The following is a 19,135-nucleotide window of genomic DNA, read 5'->3' as shown; positions in this document are numbered from 1 at the left end:
AATAAAGAAAAAAATATGTAAGTCTTAAGAAAGATCTTTGCTTATTTGTAAACTTTAAAGAAAGGATTCAATATTGTAATTTCAGACTTGGAGATAACAGGGCCTTTCTATAAAATACTTTCCACACTAGTAAAGTTGCCTAAGGCAATGAAATCATTCTTGTTCTAAAAGAATATCAAACATCAATGAATAGAGAGCTAATAGGCAATTTAAGTTACTCAAGAATATAAAAATAATCAGATGTAAACGGAAACACGATACCAAACACAAGTCTTCATAGCAGTGGTGGTGGGTCACTGAGGAAGGAAGGAGCTAGAAACTAATACTTACAAAAAAATAATTGTTGGGCTACTTAGAGGGCTGTTTCAGTATCCTCGTTTTATCATTGTTAAACCTAGGAAAAAAGAGTAAAGAGTTCAAGATTTGACCTTATTATATAAGCAAAACCAGTTTCAACTGATGCCAGCAATCACTATTTTCTGATTCTTATACATTAAAAAAAAAAAAAAAATCAGCGGTTGCTAATCTCCATGAAGATAAATAACTCTGAGGGTAAAATATCTGGAAATAAAGTATTATGCCATGGTAAAACTAAAACACACCAGAAGAAAATACTGTTTAGAAATGTTTGAGGTGTGCACTGGAGAGATGGCTCAGTGGTTAAGAGCACTGGCTGCTCTTCCAGAGGTCCTGAGTTCAATTCCCAGTAACCACATGATGTCTCACAACCATCTGTAATGAGATCTGATGCTTTCTTTTGGTGTGTCTGATGACAGGGACAGTGTACCCACATACATAAAATAAATCTTAAAAAAAAAAAAAAAAAAAAAAAATAAAGAAATGTTTGAGGCAAAAAATTAAGGAAAAGTAGCAGTGCTGCAGCGGTTTTCACAGCTGCGTTGTACTGTAAGATAAAGTTTAGAGCCCTGTATCCCAGCAGGAAGTATGTAAGAGCCCATCCTTTAAACGAAGCTACCCTAGTGACCTTGGTTAGTCACAGTATTTTATTTCTGTGGGGTATGATTATACACTGTACTTGTACTTTTGAGAGTCCTGCTAACACAGCTCAGACTGGCCCTAAATTTGGACTACTCTTGCCACATCTTCCTAGGTGCTGGGATTGCTGGACTATGCCAACATACCTATATACAAGTACATGTTGCAGATATAGCATAGAAATAATACATTAACTCTTTACACCTTCACCAGAGTATTCCAAGTGTGTATTTTATTGCAAAATACTTACTTCCTCACAGAAGTATCAACATTTTTTATCTAAAAATCAACCAATCCCCTTTTCCAATAATGCCAACATGAATCTCTATCCCCAAACCAACTCTACTGAATGCTAAAACAACAAAACCCAATTATACATAAAAATCCTATGTGCCAAGCATTGATCTCATCCACTCTTACAATGTAAGTATAATGTTAATATGGTATTTATTTGTCCTACGTGTTTTCTTACACTATAACTACAAATGTAACTGTTACACACATACACTTTCTTGAAAGATTGTTTTTTTTTATTTGCTGAATACAGGTCATTCACAATATACAAAACTCTTATTTTAATGGCTATGTAGTTTATGAGACTGTGTCACAATATATAATGGGGCGGGGGGGAGGGAAGGATGTAATTTTATCTGCACTACAAAGCTACCAGGTGCTCCACAAACTACAAATTCCCCAATACCTGAAAATACATTAAAAACAACAAAAAAACCCAAAAACTAGTTCTAGTTAGAAATTAACATATTTTAAAGTGCTGAGTTTTATTTTTATTTCCTTTTATTCTTCAAATCTATTTTATGTGTTTCTCTGACTTGCCTGCTTGTGTGTTTGTTCTACTTCGTGTGTGTCTAATGCCCACGGAAACTAGAAAAGCGTGTTAGGTTCTCTGGAACTGGGGCTGTGAGCTGCCATGTGGGTTCTGGGAACTGAACCTGGGTCCTCTGAAAGAGCACAAGTGTTCTTTTTTAACCTTTGGGCCATCTCTCTAGCCAGCAGTTTTTCTTAAGTGAACAATCTCTTCTGCTTCTAGAGTATATCTAACACATATATGTATATTCAGGTTTCCACTAGAATAAACCAAAATTTGTTTCCAAAATAGTTTCACAAAATAAAGTTCTGATAATGAATTAGCGTTCATGTTACTGAGAAAAGACCAACATTAGAAGTGTTGTAGAAATAATAAGCTTCCTTATTTAGACCCTAAGTTTGTAGATCCAAAATAACCAGTGGCTGGGAATGGTAAAGCCCAGTGTAAATGGTTTGGTATGAACAACCCTTCCCACCCGGCCCCATCTCATTCGTTGTGTTCTTAAAAAGAGAGAGAGAGAGAGAGAGAGAGAGAGAGAGAGAGAGAGAGAGAGAGAGAGAGAGAGAGAGAAGAAACGAGAGAAAAAAAATCTTTTAGAGCTTGTCAATCAGGATAGAGGATACTTTCAAGAGAGATTATGCAGCTAACTTTTAGGTTAAGCATATGCAATATTAGTATGTCTATCTATCTAAACTGAATCAATATATCAAACAGTACTAGCCTAAAAAAGCAATTATAACTTACAGCTAATATGTTTAATTTCACAATAGACTGTGGTCTCAATTAACTCTGATAAACATACCACATAACAAAAGCTATTTTTATCAGTAATAACAATTAAGAAATGGCACTCTGAGTTTACTATGACTAGTCAAGCAAACATTAAGCATATGGATAGAACAGAAAGAATTTTAATGAAGACACTGAAAGAGAAATGATGAGTATTTTTTAAAAATACAGCTGCAATGTCAGGCTTTAAATTAGGACACTGATTAAAAGAAAACCAAACATCACTTGTGGTTTTCTATCAGCCTTACAAATGAAACCAGAACTTTAACCGAGATCTAGTATTCACTCACCTAGAACTGGAACTGCAGAGGGAAGAGGAAAAAAACATGTAGGTTGATGTAAGTTTGTCTAAACTAAAAGTGTACAAGTCTACAAAACTGTATCACTTGAAATTACAAAGATACAGACTGGGACATCGTATCACTTTAAGAAGAAATCATAAAAGTATGACTAGAAATATAAAAGTTTAAAGGTTAGAAAAAAATAACCTGTGCATTTTTTACCTCTGGCCTATGCCAGTTCTAATGACAACATGCAGTATAGAATGATGTTTATTATAGTGAAGTTAATAATAATTTGCTGAGTGAATTTTATATATGAGGCTACAAAATGAAGATAATGTCCTCAAAGTAAAAAAAAAAAAAACAAACTTCAAAGTGGCCACAACTTTTCAAATATATATCTGAATCTGTGGTACAAGCAATTTAATTATTAGTTAAAATTTCTTATTCTATTAGCTTTAAAGTATAGAAAAGCACACATATTTGTAGCATTTTTCAACTGTAACATAAAATTCCCTAAATAAGAATTAAATTTAACACCATTGAATAAACAGTTTAAAAAGTACAAAAACCACAAATATTTACTATTCTCTTAAGGATGCACTGAAAACAAAGTATCTTTCAAAGGACCATTCTTCAAACCACATATGAAAACCTTCCCACTTGCACGCCAGCTTCCTTGGCCACGATGCTTACACACTAACAGTCCCTGCACTCCACGCCAGCTGACAAGATCAGCAGTCACCCAACCTCAATTCTTACGAGAAACAAGAACAACTGATATGGAGGTGACACTTGCTTCTTCCACATGATGCTCCCACTATGTAAAAAGCACTACTCAGGAGAAACATGAGCATCTGGCCGAGGAAAGTGCTTCTGTACAGTCTATTTAGCAAGTACACTTGTATCATAGGACAAAATTATTTAAGAAGGAACTTAAAAAAGGTGAGGTGGAGAAGAAAAAGTTACTGTGTTAAAAAGTTAATACACGAACAGTCTTCAGTTTCTAAAGCTGTATTTAACTACTCGATTATCAAATCTCTGAAGAGTTTTACTATTTTTCAGAGTGAGTGCACAGACTTCCTTCCTTAGCTGTACAAATTCCAATCAAAAACGAAAATCCCACTTTTGCTCAAAAAATGCCCCAGTTTCCTCACAGGCACACAGACTGAATCACTATCACATGCTGCTGACTTCAGGTACTATGTAGAAAATCAAAAACAACCAACTACCCCCTCCTACCAAAACCCCCCAAAACACCCCCCCCCCACCGAGATTCAAGCACTGAATAGACATCGCTCTGTGGTAGAGTGTTTGCTAGTACAAGGCCTTTGGTTCAATCTGAGAATGTCAAAAAATAAACACAACATTAAGTGTTCAGCCAATATGACTTTTTTTTAGGAATTGATCTGGGCCTTTGGCATGCTAGCCAAGTGCTCTACCACTACCCAGACCTAGCCTAACAGAGTTAACAAACACCACGCTGAAGCTGGCAACAGGGCAGCACGGAGAATGGTGCCTGCTACGACAATCTGACACTTGTACAACTGAAGGACTCTAAACTCTGCATGCACTACTCCCACCATATACAGTAATAAAATAAAAATATACAAATCACAACTATTAAACAATTTCTGGTGTAATTAATCTGTCAAATATGTGACTTATAGAACTAAAAACTTAGTTAAGCCCAAAGTTATCAATTTATAAGAGAGACTGAAATACTAATTTTGTTAAAATGCTACTTCTAGGACTCTAACTCTAAATGCAAGTTATCCTTCAACACTCCTAAGTATTCATTCAGAAACAGTACTTTGGATATTAAAAAACAACATAGATTAGAACTAGATATTAAACTTAAGTAATATCTAGTCTTGAAATTAAAAGTTGAAAGTATAAAATGCAGCAATATAGTAAATTTAGGTATTTGCAAAAACAATAGAATAACTGCAACCTTTTATCAAAATGAATACAATTTTTCTACTTAAATTATCAGTGAAGAATGTTAGAAATAAACTATTAAAAAAATCCACAGGATAACAAGGTAATTTTGAATATATTTAGTATGGAAGGTATTTGTAATATAATTTATAACATTGAGTTGTTTATTTTTGTTGCTTTCTTTTTCAAGTTCCTCTGTGTAGCTCTGGCTGTCCTAGAACTCACTAAGTACACCAGGCCAGCCTCAAACTTACTGAGATCCTCCAGCCTTGTCTCCCAAGTACTGGGACTAAAGACATGTGCCGCCACTACACAATTTATAACACTTGGAATTTAGAAATAGTAATGGAGTGATTTTAGAAATCACATTTGAAACATGCTGCATATTTTCTTTCAAGTGATTATATCAAAATAGCAAAGTAATATCAACTGACTTAATATATGATAATGAAATGTCCAAAGTGTAGATCATAGCGCTGAGAATGAAAACTGTATTTAGTCATATTTTTAAAAAATTTAAAGACTTAGAATTAACTAAATATTGCCTATTGAAAAGTGTTGATCAGAAAGTATCAGTTCTAATACATTACGCCTTGTTTAAATTAATAAATAAATAAAATAGTGATATTTGTTACTTTTAGAAAACCACAAAATATATACATGTACAAAACTGCTTCACATAAACATTTAAAATGTTCAAGTTAAATTTCTTATTATTTAGGAAATCTTTGCAATATTTTAAAACCTCTATAAAAAATTTGATTTGCCGTTTAAAATGCAAGTTCTGTTTACGAACTAGCATTATAAATCACAGATAATAATTTTAAAGCCCCTCATCAACAAATGTTAAATCACCCCATCCTGGTTTATTAAAATAGTTTTCATTGTAAGGTAAATATTTCTATAAGATAAAATGACAGTACAACTGTACTGTAAGCGCAATTATTTTTCCTGAAACCTTGATCATGCCTTTAACTGAAAGTAAAAATACTATATTCAAGATGATAACTATCACTGGAGAACAATTTTAATTAAAATATTTAAATCAATTCAATAAATTCCTGTCTTCCAATTCTTACCTAATAAACCACATTTTAAGAGAGAATTGAAAAGATTTACAAATTTGAGGTATTTACAGCATGTCCTTTAAAGGGTGGTTAAAAGACACCTAATCATATATATAACTGTAACAGCTTTTATTATTAGCCAAGTTAGTTTCTTACTGTATCAGAAGTGGTCAGCTGTAAGCAAGCTTTTAATATTTGTACTACTGCTTTTAGACACTGAGTTATTTAACAAGCTAAATTTCCTATGTTCATAAGCCAGTTTATAATTGTAGAGAGAACAATAACAAGAAGATGTGAAATATTTGGTTCAAACAGTAAATTCTAAGACCCTCAGGTATCATAAATTTTAAATGCTAAATTCAGAACAACCACGCACTTAAATCGTCACCTACACTATAAACTCATATACTTCATTTAACTCATTAAAATTGTGTCAATTATCTGGATTAAAAGTGATTAAATGTTGGTTCCTACCTACCTCCAAGACACTCCATTTTCATATTAATCCTCTAACCTAGAAAACACTGGTCAAGATAGAGGAAAAGTTTATTAATTCTTCACCCATAAAAACTGTTTTGTCATAATTTAAAAATCTAAGTTATAAGAATATTCTTTTCTTTGTATTTATTTGAAAGTCACTATATATCAATGTAACAAAAAGTTATCAGAAATTCACTCTTATTTAATTAAACTCTAATTTCTATTCAGCTTTTAACATTTCTATCTTGGCTCAATTATTAACAAGCATGCATTTCTGGATTATCTCACAATATGAAAATACCAAACACCAGTTTTTTAATATGGATCTCGACATTTTAGCATTCTTACACACACCTGAGAATGTGTTCTAAAATGCTTAAACTATTAGAAATTAAAAGAGGTTTTATCAGCAGAAAAACAGTTTTAGTCTTAAGATTAAATTGTACTTCTTAAGAAAACAAAGCCTTTGGGATTTTTTTGTTATTTATTCATAGTCATATTACATAGTCAACAATTCTAAAGAAAACTAGTTATATTTTAGCAATTGCCAGTTTACTTAGCTAGTATTATTAAAACTTATGGTTAATACGTTACTAGAAAAACAACTAACCAAGTAATATTTTGTAATGTCAATATATTCCTTTCTATCAAGCCAGATTACCATCTAGGAAATAACAATTGTTTAAGCTGAACCCTATCTAAAATGCTCTAAATATAAAAATTAAGTAAAAATAATGTTAGAAAAATGGACTAAGTATTTCAGAGATTAAGGTAGTAGATGAGTTTAAGCGTTCTATAATTTTATTATTAGAGTGCTGTGACTTTTGATATTAACAATGTATTGAGTATCTATGAGTAAAATACTTATTTCTGCTTAAGAATGTAGTTTTTTTTTTTTTTTTTTTGTTTTTTTGTTTTCAGTTTCAACCAATTGTGATTTGGTTAGGAAGGTACTTGGAATACTTCAAATTTTCTTAAAATATTTTTACTAATCTTATCTAATTTTTAGACTCTACCTACTTCTCCACTTGTCAAACAGCCAAGTACTAAATTCCACTTGACTCAAAACACTTCATTTTGTAAGAATAAAGTTCGCTACATAATTAAATACTTTACAGAGCACTGTTTAGTAACACCCTCAGGAAGAAGAAAATAGGTATATATACTTGTTCTTTTTTAGGGGTAGGTGGGTGAAGGTAAGTTCAGATGGACCTACAACGTAATAAAAATATCAACTATGTTCTTAAAAATTTGGAATTTTAACAAGCAAGACACTTAGATTCAACCAATTTACAAGACTTATTTATTCTTTATTGATTTTAGTTCATTTAAATGTTTCAGAATTACTATCCAGTGCAGTTATATTACAAAGGTATGTAATGATAGGTTCTAAAATTTGTTAGTAGAAGGCAGACAGACTGGCACATATTTACAAAGGAGAGGTTGAGGCAGAAAAACAAGTAGTTCTAGGCCAGATAGCAAGTTCTTGATTGAACTATAGAATTAAGATTCTGACTTAAGAAAACAAAAACAAAGAAATACAACATTAGTATACTTTAGTCACCTATCATAGTCCAATGTATTACCTGGGTATTCAATCAAAGAAACTTTGGTCGTTTTCCAGAATTGGTTCTCTTCTAAAGGTTAAAATCTGCAATAAAAATGGCATGTATTATTGCATGAAGACACTCAACAAATAGAAATATCTCCTGTAGTTCTTTCCAGTTGATCTAATCCATCTTGACAATGCTCAAAAAACTGCTACTCTGGAAATGTTTTTAGAACAAAAAATAACTTAAGAGCAAGTAACATTCATTATCACCCAAAGCCTCTTCAAACAAATCTGGCAAGTTTCTGCTTTCATTTTTCTTTGTGACATTCATTTTCAAAGTAGCTATAAAAGAACTGAGAAATATTATTAAAAATATTCTTTATAATTCTAAAATCTGTATAGCTTAAAAGTATGCAAAGAATAGGGATAAAATTTGACTGTCTTTCCCCTAAAATCACCAAATCAATGATGACAAACTATGATTATTCTCAACTTTAGTATTGCCATACCTGAGTGAACATTTCCAAATGCTTTATTACAGTTCTACCAATTTAAAAATTTTAAGCAAACAAGAAATAAATGGTCCACCACTAAACTAGCCTTTTAAAGCTTCCAAATAGAGGTAAAAATGCAACTATAGTTTTTCATTTTTCACCCTCTCTGGGTCTTAATGACTTAACAAGCAACAACTATATTAAAAGAGCAAATTATTAAATTATCAAAGGGGTAAGTGTACTACATATGGACCATAATGCTTTGTGGGAGTTTTCTGCTTTTATTTAAGAATGGCTAAAGCAAGAAATAAAATAAGTAATACCAAAATCCCCTTTATGTCTGTTGCTAAATATCTGATTGTTTAATGGAAAAAATGCATATTTTCAAAAGATAGTTTTTTAAAAATATATTTGAGTGCATTGAAATATAAGTACCACAAACTTAAAAATAAAACAAAAAATTAAGTGTTAAAATTTAATATAGTAATATATGTTTTTAGGCAGTATAATAATATTAGATAATAAGGAACAATAAGTTCGTATATAAAATAAAATGTTTATGACTAAAAGAAAAACCTCAAAGTAAAACTCAAATTTATTAGTTTACTATTTATACAAACATTTGTTTGCTCAAACAAGATAGGCTTAAATAAAAACATATTAAACACAACTTCAAGAAAAGTATGAATAAATTATACACAAGCATGCATGCATACACGCACACACACACACAGACACACACATTTATTAACCCCATCACTTAAAACCTGTCTCAAAGAAAAATTCATTTTTAAAGCATTTTTTATAAAAGGCAAAAAAACAAACAAATAAACAAAAAAAATCTACCAAAAAGCATTTTTTACAGAATGAACATTCATTTGTACATGCTAACAGTCAGATATTACGTAATAGTAACATTTTTAAATCGACATTATCACTCTTAGGACAGCCACATTTTAAGGTTCTAATACTCTTAAATATAATGCTTTATCTCATTTTCAACACTTTGTTGAAATAAAGTGGTATTTTATTACTGATTTCTTTTAGTTTTATGAGATTTGAGACCACAAAGTTACAGTAAGTCATCGTTTGAAATCTAATTATATGCTAAAATAACTGTAAAGCATATAGTTTCTAAATCTGTGCAATTAAAAAATAAAAAGGACAAACTATGCATAGTCTTACAATTCTTTCTAAAATGTGCTGTTTTAATTATAATCATACTAATTATGTATCTCATAAAAGGGGTTAAAAAGAAATCAACATGGGGGTAAACAAAAGAAAATAAAGACAAAAGCCTTTTAAAAACACTTTATGATTTGAGATGAACTTTATAATTTCCATAACTGTAAATTTAAAATCTAGTTGTTGGAAGAAATATAGTCTGGAAATTTATTTCTATAAACTCAATCAGTTGATTAATAGTTCTAGACTGAAGACTTTTTCAACATTCTTTATAGTTACTACATACAAATAAATACATGAATAACAGAAGTAAACCTGTACACAAGTCTTCATGAAACAAAAACTAAGAAGAGGCACACGAAAGATAAAAGACATGGGAACTAGAACATGAACACTACTTTGAAATTTTCATCCTTAGATTTGGTTCCTAATAAACATGAAAACAGATACTAATATAATGGCATAAAAATCTTGAGGCTACATTTTATAAATATACACTTTAGACAAGTTAATAGTTTTTTTAGTTGTCTAAAATTAGATCTTTAATTGGAAGTAGTATAGAGAACAAACAAATCAAAATCAATGCTAGCAGGGAAACTGATACTACTACAGGAGTAGACGGAGTGAGGAGAGCTCTACCAGCACCATTCTTCAGTGCTATTTTCCTGTGGCAATAAATAACGTTTGCAGCTTTCACAAAAGAATAGAAAATTAGGGTAATCAGTTTCTGTAGAAAAACATACAACTGCATATAAACATTTAAATAAGTACTTACATATCTACTGGAATTCTCCCTTCTACCTAGTATTACATAGAACATGAAAATATTTTGAATGTTGTGAAATTTATTTAGGTGCTAGTATATTCTAAATTGTTACAAGAATTAATTTAAATAAAGAATATCAGTTTCAAAAAGTTGGTAAAACAAAACAAAACAAAACAAAAAAAGCCTTCAATTATGGCCCTTAACATAATACAAACCCCATAAACCAAAGTGTCAAAAAAATATGGTTAAATTTTGTCAGTCTGGTGGAATCTAACGCTTTCTTCCACTCCCATAATTCTCTCCCATCCACATAATTTGAATAAAAATTAATATACAAAAGCTAAACCAACAGTAAAAAAAGCAAAACGCATTTTACATATGATTACATGCAGAATAGAAAATGAGATCTCTAATTTTAGCAAATCAAATTTTATAATTATTTTAGAAAAATTTTATGAAAAGATCCAGAATAAACAGATTCTGAAAAAAAGGTTATGGGTTCAGTAAATGTAATTATTACAAAAGTGATACAAAACAGAATGTACTTATTATTATAAATTAGTCCTACATTTATGAAAATGTTTTCATTTGAAGATTTCTAACTGAATGCTTGTCTTAAATTGAAATGCCTCAAAATTCCAATTATTTATAAGATATAAAAATGTAAAAGTTCCTCTCAAAACCATCTACTTTTTGAAAACCACACCCTGTCTGTTAAGATGCAATTAAAAGGAATGACAAGCAACACTAAACAAAAACTAACTGAAATCAATCAAATAAACTAACACATATGCACTGCTGTTTGTAACACATTCCCTCATAATGAATTTGTAAAAGGAATGCATTAATTATGGTCCGCTCACCTGTGCATACTTACTTGATATATTTCTCAACTAAGAAACATGAATGGCTTGTAAGCTAAAAATTTAAATCCACTGCAACGGTTGACTTAGAAAACAATTTAAAACAGATTTGCAAAGTTCTAAGACTATATTATATTTTTTACAAAAAATGTAGAGAAGATAATTTAAAGTTCACTTTCATCAAAATGAAAGACAATTCCCCCCTAATATGTATCCAATAAATACACGAAGGCTAAGACGAAAAAAAATAATCAAAGGAAAAACCAAACACCTTAGATCCTTCGGAGAAGTTTTCAACCAATGAAGAACAGAAATGCGTTATAACTGCAACAGCAGACATACAGTTTTCCGAAAATAATCTCTTAAAAATATGTATTTCAGAACCATCTGAAAGGCTTTTACGGAAGAAACCATCTATTATATACTAACTTAAAAAAAAAAAAAAAAAAACCCAAACCCTCCGTTTACGTTTTGTATCTATTTGAGTAGTTCTCTGACTAAACATAGCTTTTTGGTAGGTCAAGAATTATCAGCTCTGGGATCAACATTCAAACCCCCCAGTCCCGCTTCCTCCCAGCCAATCAGTGGGTAAGAAGCCCGGCGTTCGGGAGCTCCGTTAGACACGATTTGAAAAACACGCTCCTACTCTTCTGGTAGGGATCTAAAGGAGGGCGGGTCCCCCAGTTTTCGGACACACACCAAATCCGGGGTTCTGATAAAATTCCAGAGGGGGAAGGCTTGAGGAGGCCTGTTCAGAAAGGCAGGTCACTGAGGTCCCCGGGACCGGGACGCCGCTGCAAATTCACCGGCAGCGGATCGGCGCGCCAGCTCCGTGCGACCCTCCCGCAGAAAGTCACTCGGGCTACGAGTTGACCGAGGGGTGCCGAAAGCGATACAAGATCTCACGGGCGCTGAGCCTGGACCCCACAAAGACCAGTACCTAGCGAGTACTACCTAAAGTCAAAGCTGTCACTGGCTTACTCAAAAGCTGTCGACTCCGGGTTGACAAAAAGCCAGCAGCCAACGGGGGTGGGAGAGTAGAGGGTGGGAAAGGGGGAAATTAAAAGAAACGAACCCCCCAAAAGGAAAGACAACTACGCTTCCCTCCACCTCGGCGTCAAGAGTTTCCCCAAGAAAAAGTTGAGGGGTGTAAAATTACCGTTAAGTCGTCGGTGCAAAGGCTTGTCCGCAGCGAGCACCGAGTTCCACGCCACTTCTCCCAGAGACGCTGCGTTTCAAGGACTGGAGAAGGAAAAAAGTCTTCTAAGAGCGCGACGCCAGGAAATCGCAAGCTCGCAGCCCGTCCTTCCCTTCACCCCCGACACCCCTCCCCCGCCCGAGAGAGAGACGGGGGGACCGCCGGGAGAGCCACGACAAAATGACCCGGCCAGACCCGTCCAGACCCGTCCGTCCGCCGCGCCCCGAGCCAGGAGCGGCCGCTCCGCCGCGCACCTCGGGCGCCCTGGCAGCGGTCCCTCCGGCGACGGCCCCGCGCCCCGGGCCGCCGAGCAGCCCCGGGAGGGCGGGCGCCGCTGGGGGAGCCGCGGGCGAGCCTGGGCGCCGGCCTAGTCCCCCGCCGCTCGCGCTGACAGGTCGGGCGGCGGCTCGGCCGCGTCCGGCTCAAACCGCGCCTCCCCTCCCCCAGCTCCGCGCTCCCGCCACAAGCCGGACGCCGCCCACCGGAGGACCCCCGAGGAACGGCGGCCCGGTCCCGAATCCCGTCCCTGTTCCCCTCGCGGTCCTCCGGTCCCACCGCTGCCGCCTCCCGAGACGCGCTTTGCTACTTGAGGCTCTTACCGACGGCGCCGGATCTGCCGAAGCCCCGCCGAATGCCCGTCGGTCTAACTTAATTTTTTGGAAGATTTTCGGGAGATTTTCTTCCGGCGGGATCCTAGCGTGCCGCTACGCTCGGACAGGTTATCCCTTCCCTCCCGCTAGATTGATGAGATCAGGCATCACTCGAAAATGGCGCCGAAAGCGCTGAGGCTCCTCATTCAAATTCGTTAGAGCCAACCCCGCCGCCCCGGGGCATGCCGGGAACGCGGGCTGCCTCCACAGCTGTCCCGGCCGTGCCCCGCCCTCGCGCGACCCTGCTGCGCATGCGGAAACTTCTACCTCCTTCTTCCCCGGCGCATGCGCAGAACCGTCGTGGCGCAAGGCTCTCCGCTTCCCCGGGTCCAGCCCCGCGTTATCTTGCGCTTGCGTGTGAGCTCGCGTTTGTGCCTGTGCGACAGTGGAAGTGGTCAGCTCTCGGACACTACTCCGGTGACACACTAGTAATTCTACCTTTGCGATGAAGCGAATTACGGTCTGTCTTAAGCGTTTCGTAAGAAAAACAAAAACCAAACCGCTTTTTAACCAAACTCCAAGCCCACCGAGTGTGCCTTCGAGCCCTGAATGGCCGCTCAGGAACTTAAAACTGCACAGCGGGGTCGCGCTCCGTCAGCGCCTCGCAGATCTGTCACACCTAAGCCTCGAACCACTTCACGAGGTAGGAATTTCACGGTTCAGTTACACGACTTTCCCTCCACTCGCCCGCCATCAACAAGCCTTTCGATTCTGAACGGGAGACGGAGCTTTCGGTACTGGGTTGGAGACGGAGATGCACAATCTTTTGGACGTCACCAGGGCACTTTTCCAAAAGGAAAAAAAAAAAAATTCTGTTGTATGGAGCACGGAAAAGGTTGTAAGAGCCACTGGGTACTGAAAACGTGGTATGCACTTAACAAACGCTGTGTGGATGAGATGTTTCACTGCCCACCACACCGCGATGAATAGGTATTATTTTTGTTTTCTGCCGTCTTACAGCTGGTGAGAGCAAAGTAGCTAGGCAAACTGCCTTTAAAAGTGGCGCCAAACGGGTCCAAAAACATCACGAACTTAATAGTTTAACTTTTCTTACAAAAGCATCTTTTTTGTTTGCAAGACATCCCTGCCACTAGGCTAATTAGGATGAAATTTTTAAAAAGAAAAACTGCCATTGCTCCTTAATGACTATAGTTTAGGGCTGTGCTTGGTTACATTTCCCTTGATTCTCATGGGTTTTTAAAAATGACGTTCTGTGAGTGTTTTGCTCGTGTGTGTGTGTGTGTGTGTGTGTGTGTGTGTGATCCATCCTGTATGTACCTTCAAACATCAGGAGAGGAGGGATTTTCCTGGACCTGGAGTGAGACATGGTTGTGACCCACAATGTAGGCGCTGAAGCTAAGCCTGGGTCCTCCATTACAAGTCCTCTAACTGCCAAGCATCTCTCCAGCCCTAACAAATGATTGTTTTCAGAAAGAACCCAACAATTTAAAAATCAGGAATATTATTATGTTTGCCCTAGTTTTTATTATAAAAACAACTTCTAATAAATCGTAACTTTAAAAAATATGTTTTTCTGGAGCTGAGGCTGGTCCAGGCTGATAATCCCGCTTCAGTTGAGTTCTGAGATTACAGGGTTGTGCCACCACACCCTGCAGAATTGTAACTTTTGAACATAAAAAGATGTATCTTGTTATTAGGGCTGTTAAAACAGTGGCCGTGAGACTCAAGTACCAAAGGGAAGTGGAGAAGGCTTTGGTGGTGTGGATCAGTGGGGTATAACTGGAAAAGAAACAGACTAGCCATCACAGCAAGACTGGACAGGGCTGACTAGTGTTCAGCTCTCTACACTTGTTCCGACTAAAACTTACATGGAGATCTCTCTTAGAATATTTAGTCTCATTTTGTTTAAAACCTTAACAAACCATAAATCCTTTTTGAATCACTAAAATGGGAGAAACCAAATCAAGTAACCAAGTTCTTGTGCCTGAACAGAAAGCCAATGGGGAAAGTTACCTTTCCACCACAAGGGGGCGCAAATCCCCGAGCTACATTTCAAAGGGGGAAGAAGATTTTCTATCAGATCATCACGCTCAGGAGTAAAACAACAACTCCAAAACATGATACACCTTGTGAGACTACAGAATCCCACTCTTTAGGTATTAATTAATATTTGGGTATCAGGATGCACATTCCCAGCTGTCTTTTAGAAAGGCATAACCACCTGTCTGTCCACTTCCACCCACGCCTCTGCACACAGTCTACTCCATCTCCCGTCAGAGAGTAGACCCCAAGTCAGAATCAGAAACCACTCTGAACAATCAAATTGTTTTAAAACTGTTTGGCGGTTTGCAGGCTTTGTTGCTGCTGTTTGTTTTCTCCCAGACAGGCTGCTCCCTCTACATAGCTCCTATCGTCCTGGAGCTCGCCACGAAGACCAGGCTGACCTTGAATTCAGAGATCTACCTGATGCTCTCCCAGTAATGGAAGTAAAGGTGCGTACCACTGAACCCAGCTTCTTCAGCACCCTTTCACGTTCCTGTTGTTTCTTTAAAATGAACTTTAAAAACCAACAAATTAGACGTTCAGATTCATAAAACGTTATTAGGCCATCCACTCACTTGCTGCCCCTTGTGGGGAGAGTTCTCTTTCTCTTGAGTATGGATTACTTGCTCCTCTCCCCTCCTTTTTCTTCTTAGCTTTTCTCGGGCAAGCATGGGTCCTAGCTCTTCACTTCTATATTCCCGGGAGTACATTTCCTGACAGCTTGATAAACGTACACTTGAACAGCATTTTCACCATTGTGTTACAGTTTTTGAGGTTGGCCCTTTAGTGTAGTCCTCGGTCGTCTTGGGCCGGGGAATGCATCTAACTGTCCTATTGCTTTTAGCATCCTTTGCACTGGAAAATTCCTGCTTTTTGTGTTAAGTCCTTGATATATTTGAAGGATACATCGTCACACGTTTTTTAGAAGAATGTTGACTTCCATGTTTACTTACAGTCAGATGGAGACTGCATTTCAGCTGACTACAGACAGACTCTGTGCCTCAGAGTCTCACTTGTAGGACTTAGTACCTATGCCCTAATCACTGATGATCATAATTTTGATTACCTTGTCAATGTGTGACTCAAACTTCCTACGGTGTAGTTTTTTTTCTCTCTCTCTCTGTTTCTCTCCCCACCCCACCCCCCTCCTGGAAACAGTGCGAGTGCGCTCACAAATATTTATACACAAATCTTGCAGTTTGTAAAGGATATAAATTTAAATTATCTTAAATATAATTGAAAGACTACGGTAGTGGCGTTTCTAAGGTTCGGGTAAAAGGAATGAGAGCCTCAGCACTCAGAGGCCAGCAGGTCTCTGCGCCCCTGGTCCACAGGATGAGTCCCAGAGCACAGAAACCCTGTCCTGAAAACTGAGAGGGGAGTGGGGTACAGGGAAGAGATGAAGTCACAGCCATACCATCGGTTCATATAGTACATAATTATAAAGTGTCACAGTCCTCCTAATCCTGTTTTACTTAACATGTCATAAACATATGAGTTACTATATAATTTTCACAATCTTCTCTTCAGATCGCTCTGAGATATATCATTAGAATTTTCTATTCCTGAACACTTAGCTTATTTCTATTCTAGTTTTTGGTACTATGATTCTGAAATGAAACATTTTTATACAGATGCCCCTTTTAATTTAATGTTTTATCAGCTGACTGGAAGACTTCCTAGAAGTAAACCCTCTGTGGGTTTTAATATATGTTCTCACAGAATGAAACATTTACCAGCATTCAAGCTAGAATTGGCGATAAGAGACAAAAAAAAGTAATCTCTTTTAGTAGACAGTTGACTATACAATGAAAGATAAAAGTTCAGACAATTATAGCCTCAGAAATGGAGGAAGATTGTGTGCACAGAGATGGGCAACAAGGGAGCTTCTAAAGGAGGCAGTAATTAGACTGTTGAGAACCTGGTAGAGACTTAGCACGATGGGCTGGAATGAGTTATGTTAGTGCACAGGTGAAGGGCAGATGGGCCATAGAAAGCGCGTTAAGTAGAATCATCAGATGCAAGAAAATGGAACAGTTGGGAAGAACCTGGCGTTGCAGATAGCTGGGTTGTCGCTGTAGTTTGTAGCTTGGGTATCTTTGAAAGCGCTGAGTAAGGTCGCCCTGCTTAAATGGACAGAAGTTAGAGGTTAGACCATTAATGGTTTTATGTGCTATTTTTATATTGATACAATTGGAAAATCTTAATTTGGTTGGTTTTTTTGCTTTTGCTTTTTTTCCCTGAGACAGGGTTTTCTCTGTGCACCCTGACTGTCCTGGAACTCGCTCTGTAGACTAGGCTGGCCTGCAACTCACAGAGATCCACCTGCCTCTGCCTCTTGAGTGCTGGGATTAAAGGTGTGAACCACCACTGCTCTGCCCAATATGAGGTCTGTATTTTAGAAATTTACTTTCTAAATGAAGGGCTGGAGAGATGGCTGAGGTTAAGAGGGTATACTGTTCTTAAGGAGGACCTGCCTTCACTTCCTCCACTGTTTTGTAAAAATAAACAAACACTTCCATCTCAGCATTGCATTCACATAGATGTACAAATACACACATAATTAAAAATAAAATGAATCTTTGAGAGAATTCCACAACATTTTCTTAATGAGGTTACTTGGAGAACAGAGGTGTGGAGAAACTCCTTTGGAGAGAGCTGTCCGGGCAAATTAATGAGCACTTGAACTTGGAGGAGGGGAGGCAGCAGGAGTGAAATGAGGCACACATAAAAGAGGATTGTTTGTTCAGCATGCAGGCACATATTCCCAGGTGACTCCTTACCACTTACTCTGTGCTGCACACCACACAATTTATATTTTTGTGAGTTATCAAGTATGTTAAGGGTGAACAGACAACCATACGTTTCCTCTTATGGTCTAATCTAATGAGAAAAAGAGATATTAAGGATCTTACAAATCACAACTCTCGCCAGTAACAGGAAAGAACAGGGCATTATATGGAGCTCACACAGGACATAGGTTTGGGGTGTGTGTAAAAGAGCCATAGAGTGAGTGCATTTGGAGGCCAAAGGCTTTTGGAATTGAACTTAAGTTGTTAGGTTGGCAGCAAGCACACACCCACGGAGCCATCTCTGGCTGAACAAATGCCCTGCTAGAATGTCCACAGATAGTTTTGTCTTCATCTCTGGAATCTGAATACGTAACAACCATGTCAAGAGAGAATTCAAATGCTGTTTTGTTATTTGTGTATGCTTGGTCCAGGTAGTGGCACTATTAGAAGGTGTGGCCCTATTGGAGTAGGTGTGTCACTGTGGGTGTGGCCTTTAAGACTTTCATCCCAGCTGCCTAGAAGTCAGTATTCTGCTAGCAGCCTTCAGATGAAGATGTAAACTCTCAGCGCCTCCCGCACCATGCCTGCCTGATGCCGCCATGTTCTCACCTTGATGATAACGGACTGAACCTCTGAACCTGTGAGCCAGCCCCAATTCAATGCTGTCCTAAGTGTTGCCTTGGTCACGGTGTCTGCTCACAGCAGTAAAACCCTAACTGAGACAAGTTTGAAGTAAGACCATTATGTGCTTTATCTAAACCTTGATTATCTTAGATTATCTGAGTAGACCCCCATCAGTCCTGGTCTTTGAAGTGTGGTGAAAGAAGCACCAGAGAGGTGGCAGTGAAGACGAGACAATGACACAGTGACACGCACGTGGAGGTCAGCAGACGACTGGGGAAGCTGGTTCTAGGGAGTCAAACTGTATCGCCATTCTTGGCAGCGTCTTTCCCCATGCCTCCTCACTGGCCAGCAAACTGCCATTTCCTGTGTGTTGTAAACACTCAACACTAGGTGTACTGCTTATAGACATTCATAGGGTGTGTTTTTAGTTTCCTCTTCCAAGTGTCAGATCTCAAGATGGGCAACTGTTTAAATATAGCATCTAGTTACCACTGAAATTATATACCTGGAGATCACATAGTCATTTGTTGGTAGGACTGTAGAAAGCGTTTCCTATGAATTTACTCATCTAAGCATTCTACTTAAAATTTGAGATTTATTTTAGATCTGTTGAAATAACTTAGATAA

The 19,135-nt window shown here is 37.4% G+C and overlaps 1 long non-coding RNA gene across 1 annotated transcript in view; it reads right to left on the bottom strand.

Moving 5' to 3' along the window:
- Window positions 1-326: 326 nt before the first annotated feature.
- LOC308428214 overlaps window positions 327-19,135 on the bottom strand; it is a 44,645-nt gene continuing 25,836 nt past the window's right edge. Inside the window, exons 2-5 of the long non-coding RNA XR_013975282.1 lie at window positions 12,400-12,482; window positions 7,967-8,031; window positions 6,379-6,424; window positions 327-394 (exon numbers count right to left, since the gene is read on the bottom strand). This is a non-coding gene — a long non-coding RNA (uncharacterized lncRNA). The remainder of the gene's footprint in view (window positions 395-6,378; window positions 6,425-7,966; window positions 8,032-12,399; window positions 12,483-19,135) is intronic.

This window comes from Micromys minutus (genome assembly GCF_963924665.1).
Source record: "Micromys minutus genome assembly, chromosome: 12".
NCBI classification, from domain to species: domain Eukaryota; kingdom Metazoa; phylum Chordata; class Mammalia; order Rodentia; family Muridae; genus Micromys; species Micromys minutus.
The sequence above is the reverse complement of the archived record's forward strand: the minus strand, read 5'-3'. Positions and strand labels throughout refer to the sequence as shown.